This window comes from Phyllobates terribilis, unplaced genomic scaffold (genome assembly GCF_046119375.1).
Source record: "Phyllobates terribilis strain yellow unplaced genomic scaffold, ASM4611937v1 Scaffold_4__5_contigs__length_816908805, whole genome shotgun sequence".
Lineage (NCBI taxonomy): Eukaryota > Metazoa > Chordata > Amphibia > Anura > Dendrobatidae > Phyllobates > Phyllobates terribilis.
Window position 1 is genome coordinate 796,103,693 of NW_027362764.1, and position 14,588 is coordinate 796,118,280.

The following is a 14,588-nucleotide window of genomic DNA, read 5'->3' on the forward strand; positions in this document are numbered from 1 at the left end:
TTATTGTATTGTCCATGAAAGGGGGGCGGTAGGGGGGCTGAGCGTCTGGATTTGGTTGGGGGTCCCCACAGTCTGCCTAGGCTAGATTCATTTAAAAATTCTTATTAGATGCACAGGCGGTGCAGCTTGCTTCGCAGCTGGGCTACTACGCCCAAAGTATTGCCTAGGCTAGATGCAGTTAAAAATTCTATGCTGACTAGCAGACACTGAAGATTTGGAGCAGACCTCTGAGTAAACAGCTCTTCAGACTCAACCATCTGTGTTACCCCAAGCCATAGTGTATGTAGTTTCTTACAGATAAAAGGGGAGGGGTGCGACCCAACCCACCTGGAATTGACGATGCCAACGTCATGTAAGACACAGCAAGGGGACTCCCAAAATTGTGGCACAGACACCACTTAACCCTAGAACGCATACCTGTGGCCTTGCAGACCCGCCCAGTTAATTGTTTTCTATTTTCTGCAAGATTACTTTAGTTAGAATTTTGAAACTCTAGGTATTCTTCATGTATATAGTTGTTTGTCATTTGAGTTTGAGTTATTCCATGTTATTTGCACACGGGCCTAAAGGGCCCCAGGTATGTGAAAGTGTAGATTTTTATGGTCATGCGTTCTAGGGTTAAGTGGCATCAATTGCCCCACTGTTGCTTAAAACGGTTGGTGAGGTGATTTTACCAAATCCCCAAGCTTTTAGTCTCCCAAGGATGACACAGGGGTAGAAATGTCCTTGCGAATCCATGATTTGTTCATCTTTATGAATGTGAGTCTGTCTACATTCTCAGCGGACAGCCGCGTGCGCTTATCTGTCAGCACACCACCAGCAGCGCTGAACACACGTTCAGAGAGAACGCTGGCTGCATGGCATGACAAGATCTCCAAGGCGTGAGTGGCGAGCTCCGGCGATTATTCCAGATTGGAATACCAAAATGAGCAAGGGTCCAGTGACACAGTCATGGCTTCGATGTTCACTTGGAGATTCTCCTGTACCATCCTCTCTAGGCATTGACTATGTGTCAGACTTCTTGTCTCCTGTGGCCTTGCAAAGGATGGTCTAAAAAAGTGGTGAAACGATTCCACAAAATTGCTGTTACCAGCAGATACTGTGTTACTGTTACTGTTTGAGTGATGAAGACTCGAAAGTCCCACCGTTGGCAAGTTAGAACTGTGAGATTCACTACGTGCACCACTGGTGTTTTGTGGAAAAGCACATGTAAGATTCTGCAACAGCGTCTGCAGATACTCCTGCATTCGTCAATACCTTTTTATGGCAGGAATTATTTCGGCAAATATACTTTTGTACCGGGGATCTAAGAGTGTGGCAACCCAGTAGTCGGGATTACTTCGAATTCTGACAATCCGGGGGTCATGTTGCAGGTAGTGCAGCAAGAAGGCACTCATGTGTCTTGCGCATCCAGAAGTACCAAGTCCTTGTTGTGTTGGTAGCGAGGTAAGAATCATGCTTCCTTCCTCTGCCCTCTCCCTCCAACCTCGCACAACAGAAATGTGATCAAGGTCTCCCTCATCTGATGAGTCCTCCACTTCTTCCTCGGCTCCTGCACCTTCCTCAACAGTTTGGCTGCTACCATGCGCCCTGGTTAATCCCTCTCCCCCACCCTCCCATGCCTGCCGCCTTGGTGCTGCCAACCGTCTGGACCTTGGAGATGTTATCCCTTCCGCATACGACTCCTCCTCTACTTCCTCCACCTCCTCTTGTCCCACAACCTGACTCTGAATTCTGTTTAATGTGTGCTCCAGCATGTAAATCACCGGAATAGTCATGCTGATAATGGCATCGTCGTCAGCACTAAACATCTTCGTCGCCATTTCAAAACTGTGCAGAAGGGTGTGTGGCGCCCCTGAGGGTTCAGTCGCCACAGAGTTACTGCATCTCACCCAGAGGTGTGGTATCTCACCCTCAGGTAAGGAAGGCGTATGGCTCGGGACCCTGACTCCTGCATCCAACACATACCCGCAGTGGGGGTAGGGCGAGATTGCTCCTAAGGGAGAGCACAGTCCCAGGTCCCTAGCTGGTTTGAGGGTCCTATGTAGTGGGTGCTTAGGGGAGCAGCTTAGGGGAGCACATGACAAGGAGAGTATAAATAGGAAGCCATCTTAGAAAGAGCAAGCCAGACAGAGGAGGAAAAGTGACAGGAGCAGAGACTAGGCATGAGCTCTGCTCCGGAGGCGGGCCTAGCCTGGGAGGCCCAGGACTGAAGGAGAGAAGAGAGGAGTGGGAGCTGGAAGGCTCCAGGAACTGAAGGGACCCTACGGCTACGGGCCGTGCAGAAGGCCACCCGTACTCCCGCTGCTACCAGGAGGTAGAGGGGTCAGGCCAGATAAGGGGAATCGGTCCCTCAACTAGCGGAGAAACAGCAAGGCTCAACTAGAAACCGGAGGCTGCTGCATTTCATGTACTGCAGGCCAAAGTCCACACCAGTCTCACTAAGAAGGTAGCCACATAGGACCCAGGGGACGGAACACACGTCACCCGCCAAGGCCCGAGGATACCGGATAGAAGTGTCACTGGGTGTGAGGTGCAGGGAGAAAGCCAGAGAAAGGACACACAAAAGGGGGTCCTGCTAAGTACTCTGGAGCTATCTGGGGGTGGACTGAGCCCCTCACTGAGTATGCACAGCACGACGGGGGAGATTGCTCTGGTACCTGTAATCTGGACTACAACAACTGTGAGTAATATCTTGAGACGGCATCACACGGACTCTGTGTTCATTACTGACTCCCTGCACTACAACCACCATCATCCACCCACACTGCCCTGAAGCTACACTCTTCCTGTGGTGAGTAATAATACCGTTGCTGCAAAACCACCAGCTTCAGAGGACTGTTCCGCAGCGACGGCCCCTTTATCCGCACTCCACAGGTGGCGTAGTCAGACATTATAAAATCCATATATACAAATTACCCTTGGATTGACCGCCCTGGGTCACGGACTGGGTCACCGCCACAGTGACTACAACCCCCAGCGTCTACCGGCCCGGCTCAGGGTACCCCATGGCCCAGGGGGCGGGTCAACTTCATAGGTCCCTGATCTGAGACCACTCCTGCAGCGTGATTTGCCCCACCTCTGGATCTCGTTGGCCCAGGCTATACGTCAGAACGTATTGCACCAGGGCTTGTCGGTGCTGCCACAGTCGCTGCAACATGTGCAGATTTGAATTCCACCGTGTCGGCACATCGCATTTCAGCCGGTGAACTGGCAGGCCCAACGACTTCTGTAGAGATGTAAATCGTTGAACTGCGGGATGCGAACGGCGGAAGTGAGCACACAGCGACCGTGCCCTCTGCAGAAGGCCATCTAGTCCGGGATAGTGGGCTAAAAATTGCTGGACAACCAGGTTCAACACGTGAGCCATACAAGGCACGTGTGTGACATTGCCCCGGCGAAGTGCCGCACCCAGGTTTGCAGCATTGTCGCACATGGCCTTCCCTGGTTGCAGGTCCAGTGGAGACAACCTTTCATGAAACTGGGTCTCCAGAGCTGACCACAACTCCTCAGCTGTGTGACTCACATTTCCCAGACATTTCAAAGTAAACACTGATGCCGTTGAGCCCTGCTGCCAGCATAGTAAGGAGGTGTGCAGGATCCCTTCTGCGCAGTTAGAAAGCTTGTGGCATTACCAGACAGGCTTTGGGTGCAGGTGGAAGACCGAGAGGAGGTGGAGGAGGCAGAAGCAGTGGAGGAACTTTGACATAAAGAGGATTGACGCACAACTCGTGGGGACGGCAAGACTTGGACAGCAGCCCCTTGTCCTGCTGTCACCATAGTTACCCAGTGCCCAGTCAGCGACATGTAACGCCCCTGTCCATGCCTACTCGTCCAAGTGTCTGTGGTGAAATGCACCCTGTCACACACAGAGTTTCTCAAAGAAGCGGTGATGTTGTGTGCGACATGCTGGTGGAGCGCAGGCACACCTTTCTTTGAGAAGTAGTGCCGACTGGGCATCTGGTACTGGGGCACTGCGACGGACATAAGGTATCGAAAATCCTCTGTGTCCACCAGGCGGAAAGGCAGCATTTCTGTAGCCAAGAGCTTGCAGATGGTGAAATTCAACCTCTTAGCTTTCTCATGGTTAGGAGGAAATGGTCTTTTACTTGTCCACATCTGAGGGACCGAGGGCTGGCTATTGTGCTTAGACGGGGTTGATAAGGGTGTCCCCGGCAAACTGCCGGTCTGTGAGGAAGATGCAGGCGGACATGTTAGGTTGCCTTGATCCAAAGGTGGTGCTATCGATGTCGGACAGCGCTCAACACCAGCGGGTGTTACCACCTCCAAAGAACATGATGACCTGCCAATCACGCTGTCTGTTGCGGGTAAAGAGGTGGCAGGTCTGCGCCCCAAAACAGGTGTGACTGCTGTCCCCCCAGTCACAGAGGATGAAGAGGCCGCGGATGCACAAGACATGTCAGACGGTGGGTGGCCCGGCCGTCTAGGCCGTATTGTAGCACACTGAGCTTCCCACTGCAACTTATGCTTCATGTCCATGTGCCGGTTCATGCATGAAGTACTCAAACTATGTATTTTTTGGCCTCTACTTAGCTTTTGCTGACAAATGTTACAGATAACACGAGTTGGGTCATCTTTATCGATCTGAAAAAATGCCCAGGCTATGCAAGGCTCAGCACCAATGCGACCTGAAGAGCCACCACGACTTGTGGCGAGAGGCAAAGTTGTGTTTGAGGATGCAGTTGTTGACGTGCTTCCAGTACTACGTCTCTGTCCAGGAAGGCACAACCTGACCTCGTCGTCACTAGCATCTTCCTCCACCTCCTCTGCTGACCTCATCTCTTGGCTGACTGTGGGTTCACAGTAAGTGGGATCTCCAACCTCATCATCATCACCCTGTGCGTTATCACACCCGTCGTCCTCAGAGCCAACCTGTTCCTGCCCTGACAAAAAACTAAAGTTGTCGCTCCAATCAGGTATTTGAGTCTCATCATCGTCTTCCTCATTGTCTCCACCAACTGGAGTTACAGTTTGGGAATGAAGGTCTACATTATGGTCAGAACCTTCTGCGTCTGGTCCTGGATCCGACTCATAAAGATTCTGGGCATCAGTGCAGATCATTTCCTCGTCTGGATTCACAGAAGCGCTGGAGTTGACCTCTGATTCCCAGGCTATAGTATGAGTAAACAGCTCTGCAGACTCAACCATCTGTTCTACCTCATACTCAGACGGGCAGCTGGAGATTTGGGAGCTGTGAGGAAGCTAGTGTGATTGGGGTGACACCTTTGAGGACTGGAGTATTTGTGATGTTGAAGTTGATGTGGAGGAGAGCCCACTTAAAGGAGCACTTGATATCCGTTGAAGCACCTGCTGTTTTTGTGCCTCATCTGGAATTTGTAGCGATTGGCGTGGCCGTAAGAAAGGGATCTTATCACATTGTCCGCTGAAAGAAGTAGACATTTTAGTTTGGCTGGAAGATGGTCTTTCTTCTGCAGATGTTACTGTTGCTTTAACACCTACCCCACGGACACAACCTTTTTTCCCCTTCCCAACACGCCTATTCCCCTTTCCACCAGCAGCAGGTCTTTTTCCACTCATTTTGGTGGTTAACTAATTCACAACTCTGGAGTTGTTTGCACAAAAAAACAATGGATGGGAACCGAGCAGAGCTGAGTGGCCAAACTGTGGTATTAGGCCAAAACTATTGGCTGGGTTAGATGCAGAAAAAAATTATATTCAATTTGCAACCTGATGGAGGTCAGTATAGATGGACTAATAGAACAAGTCCCACACAAAGCTAGAAGCCCAAATATTTTTTCAGAGGTAGATGCAGAAAAAAATTGTATTCAGTTTGCAACCTGATGGAGGTCAGTATAGATGGACTAATAGAACAAGTCCTACACACAGCTAGAAGCCCAAATATTTTTTCAGAGGTAGATGCAGAAAAAAAATATATTCAGTTTGCAACCTGATGGAGGTCAGTATAGATGGACTAATAGAGAAAGTCCCACACACTGCTAGAAGGCCAAATATTTTTTCAGAGCTAGATGCAGACAAAAAATTATTTTTAATTTGCAACCTGATGGAGGTCAGTATAGATGGACTAATAGAGAAAGTCCCACACACTGCTAGAAGGCCAAATATTTTTTCAGAGCTAGATGCAGAAACAAATTATATTCAGTTTGCAACCTGATGGATGTCAGTATAGATGGACTAATAGAACAAGTCCCACACACTGCTAGAAGGCCAAATATTTTTTCAGAGCTAGATGCAGATAAAAATTATTTTTAATTTGCAACCTGATGGAGGTCAGTATAGATGGACTAATAGAGAAAGTCCCACACACTGCTAGAAGGCCAAATATTTTTTCAGAGCTAGATGCAGATATAAATTATTTTTAATTTGCAACCTGATGGAGGTCAGTATAGATGGACTAATAGAGAAAGTCCCACACACAGCTAGAAGGCCAAATATTTTTTCAGAGCTAGATGCAGACAAAAAATTATTTTTAATTTGCAACCTGATGGAGGTCAGTATAGATGGACTAATAGAGAAAGTCCCACACACTGCCAGAAGGCCAAATATTTTTTCAGAGCTAGATGCAGAAAAAAATTATATTCAGTTTGCAACCTGATGGAGGTCAGTATAGATGGACTCATAGAGAAAGTCCCACACACTGCTAGAAGGCCAAATATTTTTTCAGAGCTAGATGCAGACAAAAAAATAGTTTTAATTTGCAACCTGATGGAGGTCAGTATAGATGGACTAATATTATAAAGTCCCATGTAGCACCCCGAGGGCTCGGCTGCTACAGGGGTATTGCACCTCGACCCAGAGGTGTGGTATTCCACTCCCGGGTAAGGATGGGGTGTGGGACTGAGCTCAGAAAGCTGCATGCACTACATACATCCCATTTCCGGGGGACAGAACTACGGTACTCCCACCAGTTAGATGTGCAGGTACGACAGCGTCTGTCCCTGGCTGGAGTGGGAGGGGGGGAGGAACATCCCAGTAGTGTAGGGGCAGATAGGGGAGGGGCTCTGGGCATAGAAGTAGGAGCCCATTGGGTGCTAGTCACCTGGGCTCACACATAGAGGGAGTATATATGGTGGGCACCATCTTAGGAACAGGGTCAGAGAGTCCAGGAGAAGCTGAGGGAGAGTTCAGCCAGAGAGGGCTGACAGGGAGCTGTGGCTCCGGCTGGGCCCAGCTCCAGGGCCAGGCCTGAAGCAGAGAGAAGGAGGAAGAAAGGCCCGGAGACATAAGACCAAGAGGGAACCCTGAGATCCCAGAATTAAGCCAGAAGGGTGAAGGGTTGGCAGAAGAGGGCACCGGATCCCAAGCTGGCGGAGGCAAAAGTAACCCTTAACCAGGAACCAGAGGTCGTGGTCAAACTTTGCCACGACCCTCACCACATCCACCAGGAAGGTACACCAAGAGTAGGGTCAGGAAAGCCAGAGAAGGTTTTACCATAGAAGGCCCAAGGGAACCGGACAAAGGTGGATCCCTGGTGGGGACGGCCAGCAGAGAGAGAAAGAGAAGGGAGCTAGGACCACGCTCCAGAACTGCCTGGGGGTTAGCCGAGTCCCACACCTGGTGAATGCAGCACGGCTCGGGTGGTCACTCAAGGCCAGAGTGACTGAAGGAACACCTGTGAGTAAAAACCCTGAAACTGCATCTCACGTCTCTGACTCTCCTTTCTGCACTATCACTACCTCCATCATCCGCACCAGCTGCCCTGAGGCCATACCCCTCCCGTTGGGGGTTATACCATCTATGCTGCACACATACTACCGGCCTCAGCGGACTGTTCTGCAGCGGCGGCCTTGTGACCGGAAATCAACGGGTGGCGTAGTCGACACTGAAACAACATCTACCAAGACTGCCAACCACTTAGTTTGACACCCTGGGCACGGACCGGGTCACCGCCACGAGGACTACTACCCCTGTCAGATCCGGCTCCGGGTAAGCCCCTGAACATGGCCCAGGGGGTGCGTCAACTTTGGCGTAGTCGGCAGGATTACGTGCCCGCAACCACTGGGTACTGCGTGCCTGAAGAAAAGTCTATAAGTACCGTAAGAAGAAGTCTCCCGCCAGTCCCGGAGGGTCCCCGCCATCGGACGCCATCTCGGATCATTTCCCGCCGGTTGCCCGCCATCTGCAGCCTTTTCCCGCCATCCACGGAGTTTCCCGCCACTGGGAGACGATTCCCGCCATCAGAGAAGATTTCCCGCCCTGGCAGAGCGGACGCCATTATGGGCGTGCCAGAGGGTGGCAAGAGACCACCTCCCATTGTGGGCCAGGTCCAAGAATGGCGCCAAAAGCGAAGACCGCTCCCACCATCAGAGACTGTAATGATTGAGATGTCCGTCAGCGTGGGGGGTCTGCCCCTGGGACTGACAATCACCAAGCTGCCCCGGGACCACCCTCAGTGTGGGCGGATCAAGAACAAAAGAGAGAGGATGGGTGCAGCCTGGAGGAGTCTGGGAAGGTCGCACCCGGAGATGGAGGGAGAGTCAGGCAGCACCGACCCAGTGGTCAGGAGCCTGTTGCAAGCCACCACCCCACAAGACCTGGTGGAGATCCTGGCACAGCTCCCCCGAGACCGGGAGCGTGCACAGACTGCGCTAGAGGGCCTCGCACGGAGGATGGCCCAGGTGCAGCGAGAAACGCTGACTGAATGGAGTCGGGAGATGGCCCAGCAGGCTGGAACCCGCCAGCGGAGCACGCCACCCAAGACGAGGAGTCTGACTGCCTCTGAGGATGGTGCAGGAGGAATGAAGGCCGGATCCAACGCCGTGGAAGGAGCTGAAGAGATGGAGGCAGGTAAAGGGGACGTCACTACCCCAGCTTAGAAACCGTGAGCCTGCCCCAGCTCCCCGTCGCAGAGCCCGAAATTCCCCCTACCGTGCCCGTCGCTGCACCGCCACCACTCCAGACTAGGCCTCAAGCAGGAGCCGCGGCCACGCCCCCTGTGACGTCACGCGCCGCAACCCTGAGCGCGGCCAAGCAGGAGACGCCACCGGCCTGGTCGCAAGGTCGAGTACCCCCGGGCGTCGCCGTCTCCACAGTGCCCTTTACCTTCAGGGTGCCCCCAGCCTGGTCGCAAGGCCTGGTGAATCCGGGCGCCGCTGCCACCACCGCGCCCTCAACCCTCAAAGTCCTGCCCTTGGGTGAAGATCTGTTCGCCCAGCATACTTGCCCGGATGGGCAGCCCTTTGAGTGGCCACCGGAATACATCCATCCCCGATTCCGGAAGGAAAGGCCCCTGTGTGAGCCCCTGATCCCGGCTCCGGCGCCTGTCAAGATCGTCCCGCTCCCGTTGGAGGAAGCCCAATTCGAATGGGACCCCACCGGAGAAAACCTCATTGGGTTCACCCATGAGACCCGGGCGGCCGCAGCCCAGCGAGCAGAGTGCTGCCGGCAACAGCTGGAGGTCTTCGACCGGGAACGGCGAGAGAGGCGGGTCCGCGAGGAGCGGCTGCAAGTACAGAGTGCGGAACAGAAAAGCCGGACCAGACGAAACCCCCGTGCAGCCCATGGTCCCCGCGCCACCGGGACAGTAATCAAGTTTCAACTGCAGCACGGTTGGGGTTTTATCCGGGACCACAGAACCCCCGGCGACGTCTTTGTCACCCGCAGGGACATCGAGAGCCATCTGCCGGAGGGACACAGAGGACGTGATCTTTACCTGGGTGATGAGGTCACCTTCACCCGGCATCAATGTGCCAAAGGTCCATATGCTCTCCATGTGCACAGATTGACTGAGAAAGAGCTGCGGTTCGAGGAAGGTCAAGAGGACCCGGACGGGTCTGAAGATTACCCTCAAGAAGGAGCAGGAGGATGCCGTTATTAAAGTACGGTACAGTGAAGCTGTAAATAGTTACCCGTAAGGGTACAAGAACTGTTACCAGTAAAGTATAGTCCCCGTAGGGACCAGCAAACTGTTACCCGTGTGTCCCTATCCCTTAACAGGCTGAGGAATGTGAGCAGCCATCCCTTATTCCCACTGACCGAGGACTGAGAGCGGTCATTCTTTCCCTCTACCTGGCCGAGGACTGAGAGCGGCCATACCCTTGTAAATAGTTGCGCTTCCTAAAGCGCCCCCTACCGGTTTTATAGGAGGATTACTGTTTTCCTCCCAGTGACTGTAGCACTTTACCTGGTCACAAGTGCACCGTGGCCAGAAGAACAAGAACATTTTATATAAAAGAGTTTTATATGAAAAAGTTTATATTTCTAGAATCTGATAATGTTTATAATGTTTTATATGTTCGTGTATGTTTTGAAAAAGTTTGTATGTTTTATATTGTTTTACTCTTTTACAGCCCGAGGACGTGCTGTGATTTACCAGGGGGGAATGTAGCACCCCGAGGGCTCGGCTGCTACAGGGGTATTGCACCTCGACCCAGAGGTGTGGTATTCCACTCCCGGGTAAGGATGGGGTGTGGGACTGAGCTCAGAAAGCTGCATGCACTACATACATCCCATTTCCGGGGGACAGAACTACGGTACTCCCACCAGTTAGATGTGCAGGTACGACAGCGTCTGTCCCTGGCTGGAGTGGGAGGGGGGGAGGAACATCCCAGTAGTGTAGGGGCAGATAGGGGAGGGGCTCTGGGCATAGAAGTAGGAGCCCATTGGGTGCTAGTCACCTGGGCTCACACATAGAGGGAGTATATATGGTGGGCACCATCTTAGGAACAGGGTCAGAGAGTCCAGGAGAAGCTGAGGGAGAGTTCAGCCAGAGAGGGCTGACAGGGAGCTGTGGCTCCGGCTGGGCCCAGCTCCAGGGCCAGGCCTGAAGCAGAGAGAAGGAGGAAGAAAGGCCCGGAGACATAAGACCAAGAGGGAACCCTGAGATCCCAGAATTAAGCCAGAAGGGTGAAGGGTTGGCAGAAGAGGGCACCGGATCCCAAGCTGGCGGAGGCAAAAGTAACCCTTAACCAGGAACCAGAGGTCGTGGTCAAACTTTGCCACGACCCTCACCACATCCACCAGGAAGGTACACCAAGAGTAGGGTCAGGAAAGCCAGAGAAGGTTTTACCATAGAAGGCCCAAGGGAACCGGACAAAGGTGGATCCCTGGTGGGGACGGCCAGCAGAGAGAGAAAGAGAAGGGAGCTAGGACCACGCTCCAGAACTGCCTGGGGGTTAGCCGAGTCCCACACCTGGTGAATGCAGCACGGCTCGGGTGGTCACTCAAGGCCAGAGTGACTGAAGGAACACCTGTGAGTAAAAACCCTGAAACTGCATCTCACGTCTCTGACTCTCCTTTCTGCACTATCACTACCTCCATCATCCGCACCAGCTGCCCTGAGGCCATACCCCTCCCGTTGGGGGTTATACCATCTATGCTGCACACATACTACCGGCCTCAGCGGACTGTTCTGCAGCGGCGGCCTTGTGACCGCAAATCAACGGGTGGCGTAGTTGACACTGAAACAACATCTACCAAGACTGCCAACCACTTAGTTTGACACCCTGGGCACGGACCGGGTCACCGCCACGAGGACTACTACCCCTGTCAGATCCGGCTCCGGGTAAGCCCCTGAACATGGCCCAGGGGGTGCGTCACCCACACACTGCTAGAAGGCCAAATATTTTTCCAGAGCTAGATGCAGAAAAAAATTATATTCAGTTTGCAACCTGATAGAGGTCAGTATAGATGGACTAATAGAACAAGTCCCACACACAGCTAGAAGGCCAAATATTTTTTCAGAGGTAGATGCAGATAAAAATTATTTTTAATTTGTAGCCTGATGGAGGTCAGTCTAGATGGACTAATAGAGAAAGTCCCACACACTGCTAGAAGCCCAAATATTTTTTCAGAGCTAGATGCAGATATAAATTATTTTTAATTTGTAACCTGATGGAGGTCAGTATAGATGGACTAATAGAACAAGTCCCACACACTGCTAGAAGGCCAAATATTTTTTCAGAGCTAGATGCAGATAAAAATTATTTTTAATTTGCAACCTGATGGAGGTCAGTATAGATGGACTAATAGAGAAAGTCCCACACACTGCTAGAAGGCCAAATATTTTTTCAGAGCTAGATGCAGACAAAAAATTATTTTTAATTTGCAACCTGATGGAGGTCAGTATAGATGGACTAATAGAGAAAGTCCCACACACTGTTAGAAGGCCAAATATTTTTTCAGAGCTAGATGCAGAAAAAAATTATATTCAGTTTGCAACCTGATGGAGGTCAGTATAGATGGACTAATAGAGAAAGTCCCACACACTGCTAGAAGGCCAAATATTTTTTCAGAGCTAGATGCAGACAAAAAATTATTTTTAATTTGCAACCTGATGGAGGTCAGTATAGATGGACTAATAGAGAAACTCCCACACACTGCTAGAAGGCCAAATATTTTTTCAGAGCTAGATGCAGATAAAAATTATTTTAATTTGCAACCTGATGGAGGTCAGTATAGATGGACTAATAGAGAAAGTCCCACACACTGCTAGAAGGCCAAATATTTTTTCAGAGCTAGATGCAGAAAAAAATTATATTCAGTTTGCAACCTGATGGAGGTCAGTATAGATGGACTAATAGAACAAGTCCCACACACAGCTAGAAGGCCAAATATTTTTTCAGAGGTAGATGCAGATAAAAATTATTTTTAATTTGCAACCTGATGGAGGTCAGTATAGATGGACTAATAGAGAAAGTCCCACACACTGCTAGAAGGCCAAATATTTTTTCAGAACTAGATGCAGACAAAAAATTATTTTGAATTTGCAACCTGATGGAGGTCAGTATAGATGGACTAATAGAAAAAGTCCCACACACTGCTAGAAGGCCAAATATTTTTTCAGAGCTAGATGCAGAAAAAAATTATTTTTAATTTGCAACCTGATGGAGGTCAGTATAGATGGACTAATAGAGCAAGTCCCACACACAGCTGGAAGCCCAAATATTTTTTCAGAGGTAGATGCAGAAAAAAATTATATTCAGTTTGCAACCTGATGGAGGTCTGTATAGATGGATTAATAGAACAAGTCCCACACACAGCTAGAAGCCCAATATTTTTTCAGAGGTAGATGCAGAAAAAAAGTATATTCAGTTTGCAACCTGATGGAGGTCAGTATAGATGGACTAATAGAGAAAGTCCCACACAATGCTAGAAGGCCAAATATTTTTTCAGAGCTAGATGCAGACAAAAAAATATTTTTAATTTGCAACCTGATGGAGGTCAGTATAGATGGACTAATAGAGAAAGTCCCACACACTGCTAGAAGGCCAAATATTTTTTCAGAGCTAGATGCAGAAAAAAATTATATTCAGTTTGCAACCTGATGGAGGTCAGTATAGATGGACTAATAGAACAAGTCCCACACACAGCTAAAAGGCCAAATATTTTTTCAGAGCTAGATGCAGATAAAAATTATTTTTAATTTACAACCTGATGGAGGTCAGTATAGATGGACTAATAGAGAAAGTCCCACACACTGCTAGAAGGCCAAATATTTTTTCAGAGCTAGATGCAGATATAAATTATTTTTAATTTGCAACCTGATGGAGGTCAGTATAGATGGACTAATAGAGAAAGTCCCACACACTGCTAGAAGGCCAAATATTTTTCAGAGCTAGATGCAGACAAAAAAATATTTTTAACTTGCAACCTGATGGAGGTCAGTATAGATGTAATAGAGAAAGTCCCACACACTGCTAGAAGGCCAAATATTTTTTCAGAGCTAGATGCAGAAAAAAATTATATTCAGTTTGCAACCTGATGGAGGTCAGTATAGATGGACTAATAGAACAAGTCCCACACACTGCTAGAAGGCCAAATATTTTTTCAGAGGTAGATGCAGATAAAAATTATTTTTAATTTGCAACCTGACGGAGGTCAGTTTAGATGGACTAATAGAGAAAGTCCCACACACTGCTAGAAGGCCAAATATTTTTTCAGAGCTAGATGCAGACAAAAAATTATTTTGAATTTGCAGCGTGATGGAGGTCAGTATAGATGGACTAATAGAACAAGTCCCACACACTGCTAGAAGGCCAAATATTTTTTCAGAGCTAGATGCAGAAAAAAATTATATTCAGTTTGCAACCTGATGGAGGTCAGTATAGATGGACTAATAGAACAAGTCCCACACACTGCTAGAAGCCCAAATATTATTTCAGAGCTAGATGCAGAAAAAAATTATATTCAATTTGCAACCTGATGGAGGTCAGTATAGATGGACTAATAGAACAAGTCCCACACACTGCTAGAAGGCCAAATATTTTTTCAGAGGTAGATGCAGATAAAAATTATTTTTAATTTGCAGCCTCATGGAGGTCAGTATAGATGGACTAATAGAGAAAGTCCCACACAGCTAGAAGGCCAAATATTTTTTCAGAACTAGATGCAGACAAAAAATTATTTTGAATTTGCAACCTGATGGAGGTCAGTATAGATGGACTAATAGAGAAAGTCCCACACACTGCTAGAAGGCCAAATATTTTTTCAGAGCTAGATGCAGACAAAAAATTATTTTTAATTTGCAACCTGATGGAGGTCAGTATAGATGGACTAATAGAGAAAGTCCCACACACTGCTAGAAGGCCAAATATTTTTTCAGAGCTAGATGCAGAAAAAAATTATATTCAGTTTGCAACCTGATGGAG